The 16,766-nt window shown below is 40.1% G+C and overlaps 1 pseudogene; it reads left to right on the top strand.

Annotated features, from left to right (window-relative positions):
- The first annotated feature begins 3,984 nt into the window (after window positions 1-3,984).
- LOC103305284 (E3 ubiquitin-protein ligase RNF167-like) lies at window positions 3,985-4,935 on the top strand (annotated as a pseudogene).
- The last annotated feature ends 11,831 nt before the right edge of the window (window positions 4,936-16,766 follow it).

Genomic DNA, 16,766 nt, shown 5'->3' with positions numbered 1-16,766 from the left:
GTCTGAAATATAATACCAGACCAATTGTCTGGAATGAGCACAGAGTTGTGTTTTTGTTGTTGTTGTTTTAATACTAGAAATAACACATCATTGACAAGCAGAAAAAATTTTAATTGGCTACTTGGGGAATTTCCTAATTGAGGACTTAATAGACTCTGGGCGCTCTTTTGAGGTTTAAGATAATATAAAACCGATAACTTCATTTTATGTTAGTGATAGACCAAATTCAATATCTACTGTAATGTTTTTGCCAAACATATATTAATATTTATCATCCTCTTCCAGACATTTTGGACATTGAAAAGACTCGAGGGAGAAACGGACCCCTTGCCAACCTCAAGGCCGCTTTGGAATGGAAAGAAGCCTAATGCAAAGTTTAGGCTATAGGTCTGTGGTGTTTATAGACTTGGCATCACACTGTATCATGAGTTCTAACAATAAATTGTCTTTAAAGGGCTCACAAGTCTTCTTGAGCTCACATGTCTCTTCACAAATAACATTTTGGTGAGTTGAATAAAAATGAGCCAAAACCATGAATAATAGATTCCTTTGGATTTATAAATGAAAGGGGGAAAGCAAGTATGTGGTTAGCTATGACCAGAAACTGTGACTGTAGCTTTTGTTAAATGTTTGAAGAAGGAATCATTTGGTTTGAGAGACAGTTTCTTGAGTGCCTTTTTTTCTGCTGGATGTTTTTCTTCGGTTGGATCAGCTGCTCATTTGATAGGATTTGATCTGGTCCCCAAGCTTTATTTATTTCCTTGTGGCAAATGCAGTTTCTTCCTCTCCTTCTGTGGGCATTACTTCCTCATTTCTCAAATTCCATATATTTTTAAATGACTATATATACATACTGGTATATAGGCCATATTTCCACAGTTGTCTTTTTCTCTTCTTTTGGAGTACATATTCAGATATTGGTAGGAACGTTCTCAGTGAGGCTGGAGGACATTTGAGCAGCAAACCTCAGAAAGCTGACTTTGGTTGTAGTAGGGAGATTATGTTCAGGATTGTCTACTTAGGCATGGTAACAGAAAGAGGCAAGAGGAAGTTACATTAATCTGCCTACAAAGAGAAGTTTTTAAGTTGGACAAAGTCAGAGCAAGGCCACAGGGTTTAAGAGCATGTCTGTGTGTATGGAGCCATTATTTACATGACTGTGAGAATATGCAAAGAGAGTCACCTTATGCCCACAAAGAGGCTTCTTGCCTTCTGAGTAACTGAAGTTTTGGTTAACAGAGATATTGTGTCATGTTCAAGGTTGGAAAGTTAGACTCCATTTCTTCTAATTTTGACACTTTCATTAGTTTTGGGTCAAGCTGATTGATTTTGGCTCAAGGCTGTCTTGAGCATGAAGGCTCCACTTTGCAGCATCACTCCTTTTGGGATTGATCTTGTAGCTTCCTAAAAACTGTTTATGTTCATATTTATTGTCCATTTTATTGAATTTAAAGTAAAAGCCACCAATGTACAAAAATGGCAAGATAATCCTGTAATGGGAGATTCTGGCCACCTGAGTCTTAAAATTCAAATTAAAAGCCACACTCATTATCATTTAAATCTTCTAGTTCTAGATTGAGATGTAGCACAGTGACATTTGCGTAGGGGCATGGACACACATTTTAGCCTATTGGCTTTGAATCTTATCTAATTCCTTCAAGGACGTTTGTGACATATGGCCCAGATACATGCATTTTGTTGAGTTGATTAATTTTTTGGTAAAGATTTCCTCTACAACAATTTTATTTCTGAGACAGAATCCTTGCACCACACAATAGAGTTGGAGAAGACAGCCTTGCTCCCTGAACTGGACTCCCCAAAGGTCTGTTCCTGACTTTGAATCTATGATTTTATATTTTTATTTTTTGAAAAGCATTCTCAAATGGACAAACTCCAGGACTAAAGAAACCTGGGTCCATCCATCCCTGCCTTTAATCACTTTAAGCACGAAAGCATTCAGTGTAGTTCTGGTGTAGTCTGCTATAATGGAAAAACCCAGGCTCCTTAAATATTCTTTCATCCCCCACCTCGGGTCCAAATGGGGCTTTGAAAGTTTCAGGGGGGAGGTGCTCTGCTGGCTTCTCTTGTCTTTGCTCCCCTCCTGGTCTGGCTAGCCCCCGCTCATGTCCTCTCTAAGGCCAGTCTCAAAGGGAACAGTCACAGGTGGTTGGTATAGTAGCAATCTGGTATGGGTGACTGCCAGCACAGTAAATAACCCCAAATGGACTCGTTTTCTCTAATACAGTGCTTTGGGCTGACGCCTGTGACTCCCCTGTTTCTAGGTTCCAGTGTCCACACCTCTGTCTTGGTGTGCCTTTGCTCCTTCAGATAGAATATCAGTGTGATCCCTTTTTAAGGGTTCCCCATAGCAAGGTCTATGTTTGGACTCAGAAACTTCTTTGGGTGTGGAAATGCAGCTTGACCCAATGTGCTCCCCTCCCCTTTTCTCTGGGCTTCAAGTTTTACATGTCTCCCTAAGTCCCTTTCCCTTGGCTCCGGGTTAAGGGGAAGCACCATCTTTGTTTCCGTGTGTGTGTGTGTGTGTGTGTGTGTGTGTGTGTGTGTAGGGGGGGTCAGTATAGCTCACTGACAACTCACTCTAAAGAATCTTCCCAGTTCTTCAATCTTTTTAGGCCAAGCTCAGCAGCTAGCTAATGCTGGCAGGATCAGTTTGCGACTGCTCTCTCCTCTCTCCATACCCCTTCGGAAGTAGGAAGGAGTGGTTAAGACTAGCAACAGTTTTCAAATATATCTGTACTTGGAGCTTATTGTTTTGTGCTTAACCTTAAAGGGATCATGTTATAGCAGGCAGAATGAGTGGCATTTAGTAACCTGTTACACTCCCAAATCAGAAAATCCAGGAAAATGGAAGAATATTTTGGCAAATAGAACCAACGTATAAAAATGGCAAAATAAACCTGTAATGTGAGATTCTGGCCACCCAAGTCTACAGGGACAATTTGGGGCAGTGTGCTCAGAATAAAACCTTTCCATTTCTGACTTGGCCAATCTGCTACATCTTTATTTAAAGTGGTCTATAATTTTCTTTTCTAATCTAGGTTTTGACCTCTAGGTATAATGCTTAAAGAGAAAGAGGGCAGCTGTTTGAAATGTAAAATCTAAGAACAAACAGATACTTTTCTTGTTCTAAATGGGCTCACAGGAAAATGTTTCCCACAATATTATATTCTGGTTATTTCCTTGGTCAGGTGGCTCCAATTCTACAACAAAACCTCTAGGCTTCTCCATAGAAAAAGTTACTGTCCAAACACCAGGCAGGTTAACTGGTCCTCCTGAAGAAATAAGATTTTATTCCTTTCTCCATATTGTGTTTGAAATGGAAATAGACATTTATTGGTTTAAAAGGTTTTATTGGATCACTGGGATAAAATGATTACAATGTTAAATTCTTTTAAAATAGATGATCCTTGTATCTGTATCATAATGGTGGCATTTATTTGTGAATTATCTCAGATTTCAGATACTTGTTTGGGAGGTAGGATAACTAAGGACACACTTGTAGGTTCTGGTGTGCTTTCTTAAATTAGATTCATCTGCCACAAAACCTACATTAAAATCAATATTCTAGAACATTTTCAGCTTGTTTTTTTCCTGGACATGAGGTGGAGCGAGCCTGGCCAGACCAGAGGGGAGGTCTCTAGCAATGACTCAGCAAGAGCAGCTGAGGCTGGGAAGGAGGTGTGGCAAGCACTCTCGGGAGCCCGGAAGGTACTGCGTGGTGGCCTTGACCCCAGGGAGGAGGAGATGGTCGGAAGGCCTTCATCTGGAGTGTCCAATGCTGGAAGCGGCCTGGTCTAACTTTCTTTATCGAAACCCTTTTCCAGGGGATGGGAAAGATGCCCACTTGCTGGGAGGGCCCACTTCCTTGAGTTCCTCAACCTTCCAGAAGCGGCCTCCTCAGCTCTCCCCTCCCTCCCTCTGCCATGCACCCTTCAACCTTCCTGCTTCCTGCGAGGGGGGCTCATTAGAGCGACTCTGGACCGCAATGCCAGCATGGACTTTGCAGACCTCTCAGCCTCTTTAGGGTCTACCCTGAGGCCCGAGGCCCGAGGCTCACCTAGCCAATGCCTGCCACCCCATTGCCCCATCAGCCCTAACTCAGGTCAACTGGTCAGTCTTTATTGCACTTCTGCAGAGATTCGACTGTGCCTTTGACTTAAGGCCCTAAATGCTCAGAAGGCTGGGTGTGGGGCAGCTGTGGTCCACAATGTGACTTACAACCAACTGCTGAACATGATGTGGAATAAATAGTGTCGCGATCCGAAGGCAGCTTTGGATCTGGTATGTGTTGATCGGGGTGAGTGCCTGCCTGCCCTCTTCCTCTACCAGAAGGGCCTCAGATGCTTCTGGCCCCAGACAATAGCTTCCTCTTGGGCTATTAACTTCATTCCTCTCACAGGGGTTGCTGGTTTGCTAATTTTGGCAGGAGCAGTGATGATAGTTCCTTGTATCCAGCACCAGAAACAGCTCCAGTGAAATCAGCAACTGAAGCAGATTCCTGACGATCAGAATGGAGACCAGCATGATGTCTGCGCCATCTGCTTGGATGACTATGTGAATGGGGACAAGCTGAGGCTACTTTCCTGTGCTCATTCTATCAGAGCCGCTGTGTGGACCCCTGGCTCAATCAGACTCGGAAGACCTGCCCCATGTGCAAGCAGCCTGCTCACTGGGGATGTGCAAGCAGCCTGCTCACTGGGGAAAGAAGAAACTCAGGAGCAAGAAGGTAATGAGGAAGGGGAGTCAAGGGTCCACCACCCTGCCTCAGAACGGACCCCACTTCTGGGCTCCAGCCCCACACTTCCCACATCCTTTGGCGCTCTAACTCCAGTGCCCCTCATTTTTCCTGGGCCTTCAACATATTCCTCACCCTCTCTATTCTGCTCTTCCTCTTTGGCTGCCATCCTGGTCTAATAATCCACCCTCTCCCCCCACCATACATACACACCTATTTGCACAGCCCTCCTCCCCCTTTCTCCCTTCATTTCTCTATGTTGAGAGATAGGGGACATTTCCACCCCCCTCCCCAGGTTTCTCCCTTACCCAGGCCCATCCTTTCAGAAGTTGGGGGTGCAAAGAGATTGGGTCTCCACTTACTGGGTTAATAAAACTGTTTTTGTGAACCAAAAAAAAAAAAAAAAGAGAGAAATCATTCAGATATCTTAGAAACCTGTCAAACACAATTTGAAAGAGCATATTTTTATAATTTGCCAAGGGTGAAAAAAAATAATTGAGAATTTGTTTGAGATTACTCTTAGGGTATCTTAAATTTACTTTGGTATATTAACATTTTACATTTGGCCTCATAATGCAAATTCTCATATTTGTAAAAATTTCCATGCATTTCCTTTACTATTTTTGATCAGGGTGAATATGAATTAAGTAATCTACATGTATCTAAATGTTTAATTGCCATCGGTTGATGCCTAAAGAGTGCAAAGCCATTGAAATGTCTAGTTGGTCATGGCAAAAATTATTTGGTTTTGGGTCACTTGTCCTCTGCTTTTCCATGTGTTAAGTGCTTGTGTAAATACAATAGGTTTAATTGCTTTATAGCATGTGGTTATTTAGCCATTCATATGGCTAATTGGGGTGGAATTTCAAGAGAATGCTTTCTAGCTTTGTCTTTTTATTTCATGGAATTGAAAACCTATTTAAATAAAGGAAACATGCAACATCACATGCTTTTCACCTGAGATTGATAATTAATTGTTCAACCATGCCAAGTATTTTCTGTGTCTGGAGCTGCCTTTGTGTAATTGTTTAAGATGGTAGTTAGCTAATTGGGAGTCATTAAATACCAGAGGCCTGGAGCATGAAATTCTTGCACTCGGGGCTGGTGTGTGTGTGTGGGGGGGGGTACCTCAGCCCAGCCGGCGCCCTCTTGCAATCCGGGAGCCCTCGGGGGATGTCTGACTGATGGCAGTGGGACATCTTTAGTGCTGCCATGGAGGCGGGAGAGGCTCCCACCACTGTTGCTACACTCGACAGCCATGAGCCTGGCTTCTGGCTGTGTGGCACTCTCCCTACAGGAGGGCACTGACCACCAGGGGGCAGCGGCTGCCCCCTGGTGGTCAGTGCGCATCATAGCGACTGATCGTTCCACAGTTCGGTCAATTTGCATATTAGCCTTTTGTTATATAGGATGCCCTTTTTAGAAAGTAAGGTCATTTTCACTCTTTAATGATTGTTAATGTTAGCTAAAATGTATGGCCAATTTCACTCACCTCAAACTTCCAGATATTACATAATAATGCAAATGACTAAATACTCTCAGTATAACACTATTATTTGGATTAGAATGTTCTGTCTCATGCAGGCCTTAACATAAACACAACACACTGAAATACTTGGAAGACCAAATCAATCCATTGTTATAAGAGCGATCTATTTAAGCTAATATATAGTTTTATTTTTATAAAGATGCATTTAAAAATCACAATTTTAGAGCTGAGATGGTCCTATTAAATCAATTGTCAATATTATTGCAATTGATTATCTGTTCTATTTACTCATGTTATGCTCCAGATTTTTATTTTGATATATCATACATCCTTTGGCATGAAGTTATATTAAAATGTATGCATTGACAAGCATTACACAATATTGAGGGCTGCTATATGTTGAGATCCCCAAGGAACAGACCTTGAGGTGTAGTTTTGTGTGCATACGTTGACTGAGGAGTTAAGAAAGCAGAACTGGGCAGAAAGAAAAGTTGAAGGCTAGTACAGTTGCATCAGAAACCTCAGTAGATCCCTCAGAGAGCACTGGAGCTGGAATGGCCCTAAAGAGTTGTCCTAAGTCAAAGAAAGGGCACTGTGTCCACATGCCCCTGAAATGACCTGTTGTTTTCTACAGGCCATCATAAGGGAAGAGGAATGATCTTGGACTAGGTAGCTTTGTTCAGATAGAGAGAGACTCAGCTGAGAGCCTTTGGCTACCAGTGCCTTCAGTAGCTGGAGGAATGAATACTTCAATCCTTCAGATGGCAGGTCTGGGCTGACCACTGCAGCAATTACTATAGTATTTACTAACAGGGGTTGAGTCCAAAGAATAAGAAGTGAGAAAGTTCAGTGCTTCCTTTCTTTTTCAATATGATACATTGATGTTAGTACCAAATGTGAGCAATATATATATATATACAATATATATATATATAGTGCCTAATTAATATTTATATGAGCTTCCTCTAATGTCAGTTAATACCAAAAGAGTGGCCTTTGTTATGCTGAGTTGGTGATGAGATAAAAATAGAAAGCAAAGACTGCTATTGGTCATGATAGGAATATTTACACCATAGAAATTGGCAAATGCTCCTCCTACACCCTACTCCACCAGGATTAGATTTATTACTTTGTTGATTACCTAGATATAAGAAAGTAATAGAGAAAATGTTAATGCATATTAAACTTAAATGGATATCAAGTCTATAGTCATCACATTAGGAATAGCACAAAAAATTGATGAGATATTGTGACAGTATTATTATATGTTTCAGCAAATAAGTCCTCACATCATTGATGAATGAGTGAAGTTGTCACATATCCTATTTTTCCCCATTTTGACTTACCCATTAAAATAAATGGAAATACTAACTAATACCTATATAAGAATTATATTAGTTTGCCAATGATATAAACAACTTCTAAATTGGAAAGTAATCAAGTATTTATCCATATAGAAGTCCCCTGTACACATAGTAGATCTGTTCCAAGACCCTTAGTGGATGCCTGAAACTGCAGATAGTGCCAAACCCTATATATGCTATGTTTTGTCCTATACATACATACCTATTATAAAATTTAATTTATAAATTAGTCACAGTAAGAAATTAACAACAATAATTAATAAAATAGAACAATTATGATAATATACTGTAATATAAGTTATTCAAACATGGCCTCTCTCTCTCTCTCTCTCTCCAAATATCTTATTGAATTGATCTCACCCATATTGCAATGGATGATGTAAGATAATAAAATGTCTATGTGAGGACATGGAGTGAGGTGAATGCTTTAGGCATTATGACCTTCTGACAATACATAACAGACACTTTGGCTTATTCAAATTGTGGGCATCAAGACTCCTGTGCTTTGAGGTCATTATTTAGTAAAATAAGGATCACTTGAACACAAGTGCTGTGATACTATGACAATTGATCTGATAACTGAGGCAGATACTAAGTGACTAGTGGGCAGGTGACTTATACAGCGTGGAGATGCTGGACAAATGAATGATTCACATTCTGGGTGGAAGGAAGAAAGACTGCAAGAAATTTCATCATGCTACTCAGAATGTTGCATAATTTAAAATTTGTGACTTTTTTTTCTGGAATATTTTATTTAATATTTTCAGACCACAGTTGACTGTGTAAAGCAAGATCACGGATGACTATTGATGCCAGCAAGGGGATTGCAAATTCCTTTGTCTCTGATCTTTTCTCAGATAGCCATCCTAACTCCACACATTAAAATATCTACTCATTCATCTATCTATTCATCCATCCATCCTTGCACCCAACTAATCAAGCAGTCATCCCATTCTGTAAGCATTAAGTTGTTTACTGGTTATAAAATGGTGTACAAGGCAGTTATGGCCCTGTCCTCATGTGGTGAAGAGAATATTAATCATCTACACATGAAAAAAGCTAAGTGACTGACTATCTCTCCGTCCGACCATCTGACCGACCAAATGACCAACCGACCAACCAGCCATAGATATGATGCACAGTGGCAATTTAAAAATGAATGGTGACTCGCACATGCACAATACACGATACATATAAGGCTTTTGCTAATGCCAATCGCACATGTGTGTTTTGATCTGTCATTGTCGATTGTGAATTTGGTTGTTTTGTTGACTTTCTGAAGCTGAAAGTGCCGTTGTCAACAGAATATGAACATCGGAGAAATTTAGTGATAGGCAAAACTGACTTGTAACAGTCATTCCACCACAACTATGTTCAATAATTGCATCCTCATTTACTATGTAGCATGTGACATTAAAGTTAAAGTTCTAAATACTTCATCACAAGGGAAAGTAGTCAAGCACTCTGAAAATGTTTTTTTACTCTTAATGTGATATACAGGGAGATATTAGAATAAGTTTACTCAATTTATCAGTCATTGTTTTTATCAATGTTGTTTTTATATCATGTCTTTGTTGTTATGTCATGTTGTTATTTATTAATCAATTTACATATTATTTTCATATACATTTTACTAATTTTCTTTCATCTCTGACACTTCTATTATAGAGAAAGGGCGAATAGCGATATTAAAATATTTCTTCTAATTAATTTCTTTTCAATGTGCACAAATCCGTGCACCGGGCCACTAGTATGATATAAAATGTGAAAAATTCTGTGGAAGAAAAATATGTCTCTAATACTTCTTAGAGTAGAGGCCTAGAAAAACATAAGATAGGAAATAAAAATTATGCTAAAATCTCAAGGGTGTTTGACGAAGAAATGGGAAGAGGCAAGGGTATTTAGGAAGACTGAAGCACCATGTCTGCAAACCTACAGGGGAAGAGAACATGACATGTGCTATAATAAGCAGGAAGTAAGGGGTGATAAGGCTGCCAGCATAAGTAGGGGCTAGAACCTGAAAGGCTCAATAAATTGGTTAGAGAGTTTGAAGTTTTCATCAGGAATAAAGTGTAGAGAATGGGTTACCAGGTGGGAACAGGAGGCAAGACTAGGACCTGGGAGGCCAGTTAGAAAGGGTGCAGTAATGCAGGTGAAAGAGCATGGTCACCTGGCCTCAAGTAGTGGCTTTGGGACTGAAAAAATGTTATAATTCCAGAAATGATATAAGGGGCTGAGGGAACATGAAGAGATTCAAATGAATAAATGTTCACAATCAGAAGACACAGGTAAAACATCTGTCTCTATGCAGGTCAGTTATATCACTTTTGTTAGGGTGATTTTTTATTTTTATTGATTTTAGTGAGGAAGGGAGAGGGAGAAAGAGACAGAAACATCAATGATGAGAGGGAATCACCAATAGGCTGCCTCCTGCACTCCTCAAACTGGGGATCAAGCCCACAACAGGGGAATGTGCCCTGATTGGGAACCAAACCATGACCTTGTGGCTCATAGGTAGAACTCAAATCACTGAGCCGTGCCAGCAGGCAAAGTGATTATTATTATTATTATTTTTTGGTTATTATCCTTGCCTGAGGATATTTTTTTTTTCATTGATTTTTAGGGAAAGTAGAAGAGAGAGGGAAAGACAGGGAGAGGGAGAAAGAGACAGAAACATCAATGTGAGAGAAGCACATAGATTGGTTGCCTCCTGCACAAGCCCCTACCAGGGCCTGGTCTGATGAGAAGCCTGCAACTGAGGTACGTGCCCTTGACTGGAATCAAACCCGAGACCCTTTGGTCTGCAGGCTGATGCTCTATCCACTGAGCCAAACTGGCTAGGGGTCAAGGTGATTATTATTAATAAATTATTTTTGAGAGCTATTGCTTATTTTTTCCTCTTAACAAAATTGATTAAAATTTGTTACAGTTGAAGAGACAGAAGAAACAAAAAATGAAATTTAAATAGAGGAGATAATTTTCTGTGAGTTTGTTATTTAACTTAGAAACATAATCAACAAAATTCCAGATTGCACTCAATATACATGCCCTCTGAGCCTATTAGTGTAATGTGGTTGGACAGACCAGGGTTTCTTGTGGTATCCTTTGAAGGGGATGAAGAACATGGATAAGGAAGAAAAAATGAAGAGGGCATTTCAGGTCTGGAGCTTTTGCCTTTTTGATTGAAAAAGGCCTTAAGGCATTGGGGAAATTAATTTTGGAAGAAGACAAATGCAGTAAATAATAACTATTGCATGGAGACATGGCACTATTGGTTTATAAAAGCTCATTCAAAGTTCTAACAATCAGAGATATATTTCTATAACATTTCTTTCAGTACTACATTGATACGATGCTTAAAGAATCTCCATTAGTAAATGTGATCTTTATTCAACATTTGACCACAGTTAGTGATTATTTGTGGCTGATTTGCTCTTATTATCACTGTAAGTTATTATTTTTGAGAATTTCAAACTGCCTATTTTTAAAAGATAATTTTATTTACTTAATGATGAAGAGGATTTTGGATTGTCTGAGATTGCCTGTAGTGATCTTAGTAGTCAAAGAGATGGTTTACTTTGCCTGAAAAAGGAAATGGGACCCTAGGATTACACCCTTGAGAGATGAGACTTCATTTCAAATTGGGATTCACAGAGTAATTGCAGCCTGTGGTAATGCATCTTCAACATCTTAAAATAGCTGTTAGATGGGTAGAACTTTCCCCCAGAGAAATGGCAGTGTTCATTAGATATCTTTTGTCTCTTTCAAATCACTGTTGCAGCCTTTGAACAATGAAGAAAGAAACACAATATTTGATAATTGTGATTTGAGAATCAACTGAGAACAAATATATTCTCATCTGATTTGGATTGTGTTACAAGTAAAAAATAAATAAAACAAATAAATAAAATCTGGAAAATCCATATTTGGGTTAATTTTAAAGGGCATAAAATTTGGACTTTGGCATAATGTACTAGCAAGTAACTGAATAATCTCTTGTAATGGGCCATTAAACCCACTTTACCTGTGTTGATAACAGAAAAATATGTAAAGAAAAAAACAATTTTTTTTTTTGTATCTCCTGTAGGCAAACAGTGACTGATAGCTAATAGTAAGATAGTTTGACCTGTATAGCTCAGTCACGGTTTGATTCCCGGTCAGGTCACATGTCTAGGTGCAGACTTGATCCTTAGTAGGGGGCGTGCAAGAGGCAGCCAATGAATGATTCTCTCTCATCATTGATGTTTCTATCTCTCTCTCTCTCACCCTTCCTTTCTGAAATCAATAAAAATATATTAAAAAACAACAACCACTATATATATATTTAACTCTTAATTGCACAAATTGAGCCAATGGTTTTCTTAAATACAGGGTGTCCCCAAATAATACACACAATTTTGAAAATGAAATGTATTTTATTAAACATTGCCATTATAATTGTTCAAAATTGGTGTATACATTTTTTGGGACACCCATATTTAGTGAACTGGGATATTTGACTATTTTTTGTTGTTATTGGTCAGAATTTAGACAGAAAATTAAAAAAAAACAACATGATTACAAGGCTCTTTGAAGAGTCCTTCATCTACATAGAGGATTATAAAGCACAGAAAAATGTGAAGATGCAGGAGCATGTGCCAAGGGGAACTAGATCACACCTAAAAGATAAGAGGCTGAGGGGACAATGCAGAGGGTGTGTACAGGTTCTTTTCTCATGTCCAGACCTGATGGATGGAAAACTGCCCCCTCCCAGGGAAGCCTGCTGCAAGGGGAGGGCATAGGTTGAGATGAGAGCATGGTGTCACAATAGTTATAAAAATACCAAAACCAGAAGAAAAGACAAAAGCCAAGTAAGAAAAGCAAGTGTAAAAGCTAAGAGTTCAGTTAGAATGGATTGTATGTCCAATTGGAAGAGCAAGTAAGTGGGTAGCAGAAAGTCATAGCAAGGTTGGCCGATCAAGGAGACTGGGACAAAATGAGGAGGAACAAGGTGTGCTACAGGTGGATTCAATCAGTTCTGGAACTAAATCTGCAAATGCAGAGAGGCAAGTAGGTGATTAATATACACTGAGTGGCCAGATTATTATGATCTCTGAACGCATAATAATCTGGGCACTCAGTGTATATACTATATAATAAAAGGCTAATATGCAAATTGTCCCCTCGACCAGGAGTTCGACCAGCAGGCAGGCCAGCCAACCACCCCCCTGGCCAGGCTGGCCGGACCCCACCCATGCATGAATTCATGCACTGGGCCTCTATATATATATATACATACACTGAGTGGCCAGATTATTATTTGTTCAGAGATCATAATAATCTGGCCACTCAGTGTAGAAATCCTTGAATCCAGTGATAGCTGCTTAAAGGAAACCCATTGGATTCAACAGAGGAGAGGCAGGGACTTGGCATCAAGAATAAACTAGCAGGGGCTGTCCAGAATCTTCAGAATAAGCAGTGTCAACAGGCAGCATAGCTCTAGAAGCTAGGAAGTAGGACAGATTCACTCAAACATTATGCAAAAGGCACTAATCATTTGGTGGGTACAACACAAAAATTACAAAGAAATATCAGAGTTGATTCCTCAGGGCTCTGAAAATCTAATGTTAGGGATACCACCAACAGCCACACCCCTTCCCAAGCCAAGCAAATGGAGACCTCTTGCAATGCTGCTATTACATACATTTTACATTTACTTTGTTTTATAACAGTGGACTTAGGGCCCCAGCCAGCCTGGTCAGAAGGTTTGCGTGTGGCATGACTCATGACAGCATCCAGAGAAGTCTTTGCTGAGTGGATAGAAAATAGGTTGAGACATTTTCTTGGCAACCATTCTAATTTATCTCCTAGGTACATAGCCATCAAATGCTGGGCAGCACAGTCATCCTGGAGCCCTCTCCTTAACCACACCAAGCACTAAACCCAAGACAAAATTTCAGGAAAGATCTTTACTGTGGTATTGATGGAAGAGATGGGGTTTGATTTGCTAAGAGCAGTATCAGCAGCCACTGCAATCATGTTATGAAGAATTCCAGGATAGTCTTAGCCACTATAATAGATTAATTTAACACCCTGGAAATAAGCCTGTGGGCTGTGGGAAGGTGTGGGGTAAGGATAGGAAACATAAACAGCAGTATCATAGCCTACTGTGACCATTGCCATTCTTCAGCTGTCCCAGTAATCATTTTTCCTCTTCTGCTAATAAAGAATGCCTCTTACTTTTTCATGATTTACCCCATGGGTCTATTTTTAGTACTAAAGTACTTGAATGTGCATAATATTGTGATATATAAGACAGAGTCTACACTAAGTTCCAGGAAACCATGTGTCTTAGGTCAAATCAGGTCATTGTCCACTTTTGTAAATAAAATTTTATCAAAATACAGCCACACTCATTCATTTATATATTGTCTCTAGCTGCTTTCCTGATACAATTGTAAGGTTGACTAGTTATGGTAGGTCCACAATCAAAACTATTTACTATGTGGCCTCAAAGAAAAAAGGCTACTGGTCCCTAATCTTCAGTTAGTATTTTGCCCAATGGTTAAGAGCACCTGGGTTCAAATCCCATCCTTTCCATTTCCTAGCTTTGTGATCTTGGGTAATTTATCTAACTCTGTTCTTCAGTTTCTTTATCTGCTGTATGGGGATAGTAATAGCTTCTACTTCATGAGCTTGTTATGAGAATGAGATTAATTAAGTTGTGAAGAATGTTTATAATGGTAATTATAGAACTCAATAAATAGTGTTATCAATTGACACAGTACAGTCTTTCATTTACAAAAATCTGTTGAATATCTACAAAGTGCTAGACTGTAAGTGTAGGCATTGAAGATGAATTAGGATCCATTCCTTTCCCTGAGGGGGTCATTGTATAGTTGCAAAGGCAGACAAATTAATTGCTAATTATAATATAACTATTTTATAATATAATATAATAATTTTATGCTTGGTGCATTAAAATTTATGCACTGGAGGGGGGGGTCCCTCAGCCCGACCTGCCCCCTCTCACAGTCTGGGAGCCCTCATGGGCATGAGGCGACCTGGCCATCTGGGGAAGGTGATGCCCCCTTCACACCTCTGCTGCTGCCACTGCTGGCAATGCAAGCATTAGCCAGCCTTGGTTACCTGAGCCTCAGGTGGCCCTGGGTGGCTGGGCATCTGCCATCCGAGGCTTGCCTGTGCCTTGGGCTGGCCCTGGGCAGCTGGGGGGCTGAGGGGATTAGGGGACTCTGGAGGCAGGTACACGGAGCATCCAGACCCGCCTAGGGGTGGGCCTGGCCATACTGTGCACCTGCCGCCCCAGCGAGGCTGTGGGGACTGGGCGCCACCATCTTGTGGCTGTGGGTGCCGCCATCTTTGAGGGCATGGCAGTCAATTAGCATATTCCCTCCTTATTGGCTGTGGGCACCACCATCTTTGTGAGGGTGTGATGGTCAATTAGCATATTCCCTCTTTATTAGATAGGATGTGATAAGTAAACATGTTAAATATTAGTGGAAGTATAAAGAAAGGTCAGTTGATTCATGAAATTTGGCCTGAATCTTGAAGTATGAATGGAATTTTGTAAGGACACTCCTGTGTAGAATGGCTCTATGGGCAGAAGGAAGAGACTGTAATATTAGGGCTGTGGGAAGGTGTGGGGTAAGGATAGGAAACATAAATGTTTTAGGTTCATGTGAAAAAGTGGCAGAAGAGAGAAATGGAAATGTAAGAAATAATAAGGAGAAAAGGGTTTTAATATACAGCAAAGAAAAATTGCATATTGGAGCTAACCTTGTGGGAAGGGTAGATTGGAAAACAATGAGACTGAAGTAAGTGAAAATCTGGTCTCTTTGGGGTGTCCATTGATGGACATGTGGAAAACAATTGAATCTCAGAAGGTGTTTGAAATTGGAGAGTTCAAGGTGGCTTATTAATCTTTGTGTCTCCATGCCTGATATTGTATGTGTTCCTTAAAGGAAACTTCAAATTACTCACCATCAATATTGATAGTAAAAATTAAGGGAGTAGGATATACTCTTTGGAGGAATTGCTTTAAAAAGAAGGATGCATATAGTATGGGGAGCCCTTTCTGGCAATGATGTGAAGGCAGTTGTCTTTGAGGCCACCCCTCTGCAATAGTTCTAGGTCTCTGTGAGTGCCTTTGAAACATAAGTCTGGCAGCCAGGAGACCTGTGATGTTGTTTATATTCCACACACCACCCCCCCCGCCCCCCGAACTATGCGGCTTTATGTATGCTACCTGATTCCTTTGTGCTTGAGTAACTTGTCCATAACTATATCATAGTATCATAGAATCAAACATATATAATGTACGTAAGTCCAGAACTGGCAAAATTTCAGCTGACTGGGAAGTCTCACCACTGGCTCTTTTAAGGCCAAACCTGGAGTCATTGTTCCCTTTCTATTTCAGTGTTCCAACCTTGTTCTTTCATATTCTCCACTCTATCTCACCACTCTTCCTCCTCCTCCTCCTCCTCCTCCTGTTCTTCTTCCTTCCTCTTCTTCCTCTTCTTCCTCTTCTTCCTCTTCTTCTTCTTCTTCTTCTCTTCTTCTTCTTCTTCTTCTTCTTCTTCTTCTTCTTCTTCTTCTTCTTCTTCTTTTCTCTCTCTCTCTCTCTCTCTCTCTCTCTCTCTCTCTCTCTCTCTCTCTCTCTCTCTCTCTCTCCCACCACCTCCCAGAAAAGTTTCATCTTAAAACTATCAGAATTGATCATAAGAAGCAGTCTAACATTATTTTTCCAAAGTGATATAATATGAAAGTCAGGAAAAATGTGTTCTCTTGCTATTGGGTGAAATTATGTTTTCATATAATACACATAGGAATTATCACAGAGATTGGATGAGTGCACATGTTTCTTATAACATGGAGGGTGTCATGCTTTTAGTCGTCTGCTAAGATTACCCTTCTGGTAACATCAAGGATGAGTGATGGGAGAAACTCAGGCTCTGTGGGCTATTTCTTTCCATGGATCCTAACTATCCATGGGTGATCCTAGTCCCAATGAGAAATGCACACTTAAGATAGAACCTTGTGTACAGGGAGTGGGTGGGAGAGATAAAAGAAAGGGGCATGAAGTGAAAGTAAGCAGATTCCAAAATGAAATCTTATCATTTTGCCGAGGGCAAAAGATGGTATCATCAGTTGCCAGTTA

This window comes from Eptesicus fuscus, chromosome 4 (genome assembly GCF_027574615.1).
Source record: "Eptesicus fuscus isolate TK198812 chromosome 4, DD_ASM_mEF_20220401, whole genome shotgun sequence".
NCBI classification, from domain to species: domain Eukaryota; kingdom Metazoa; phylum Chordata; class Mammalia; order Chiroptera; family Vespertilionidae; genus Eptesicus; species Eptesicus fuscus.
The sequence above is the reverse complement of the archived record's forward strand: the minus strand, read 5'-3'. Positions and strand labels throughout refer to the sequence as shown.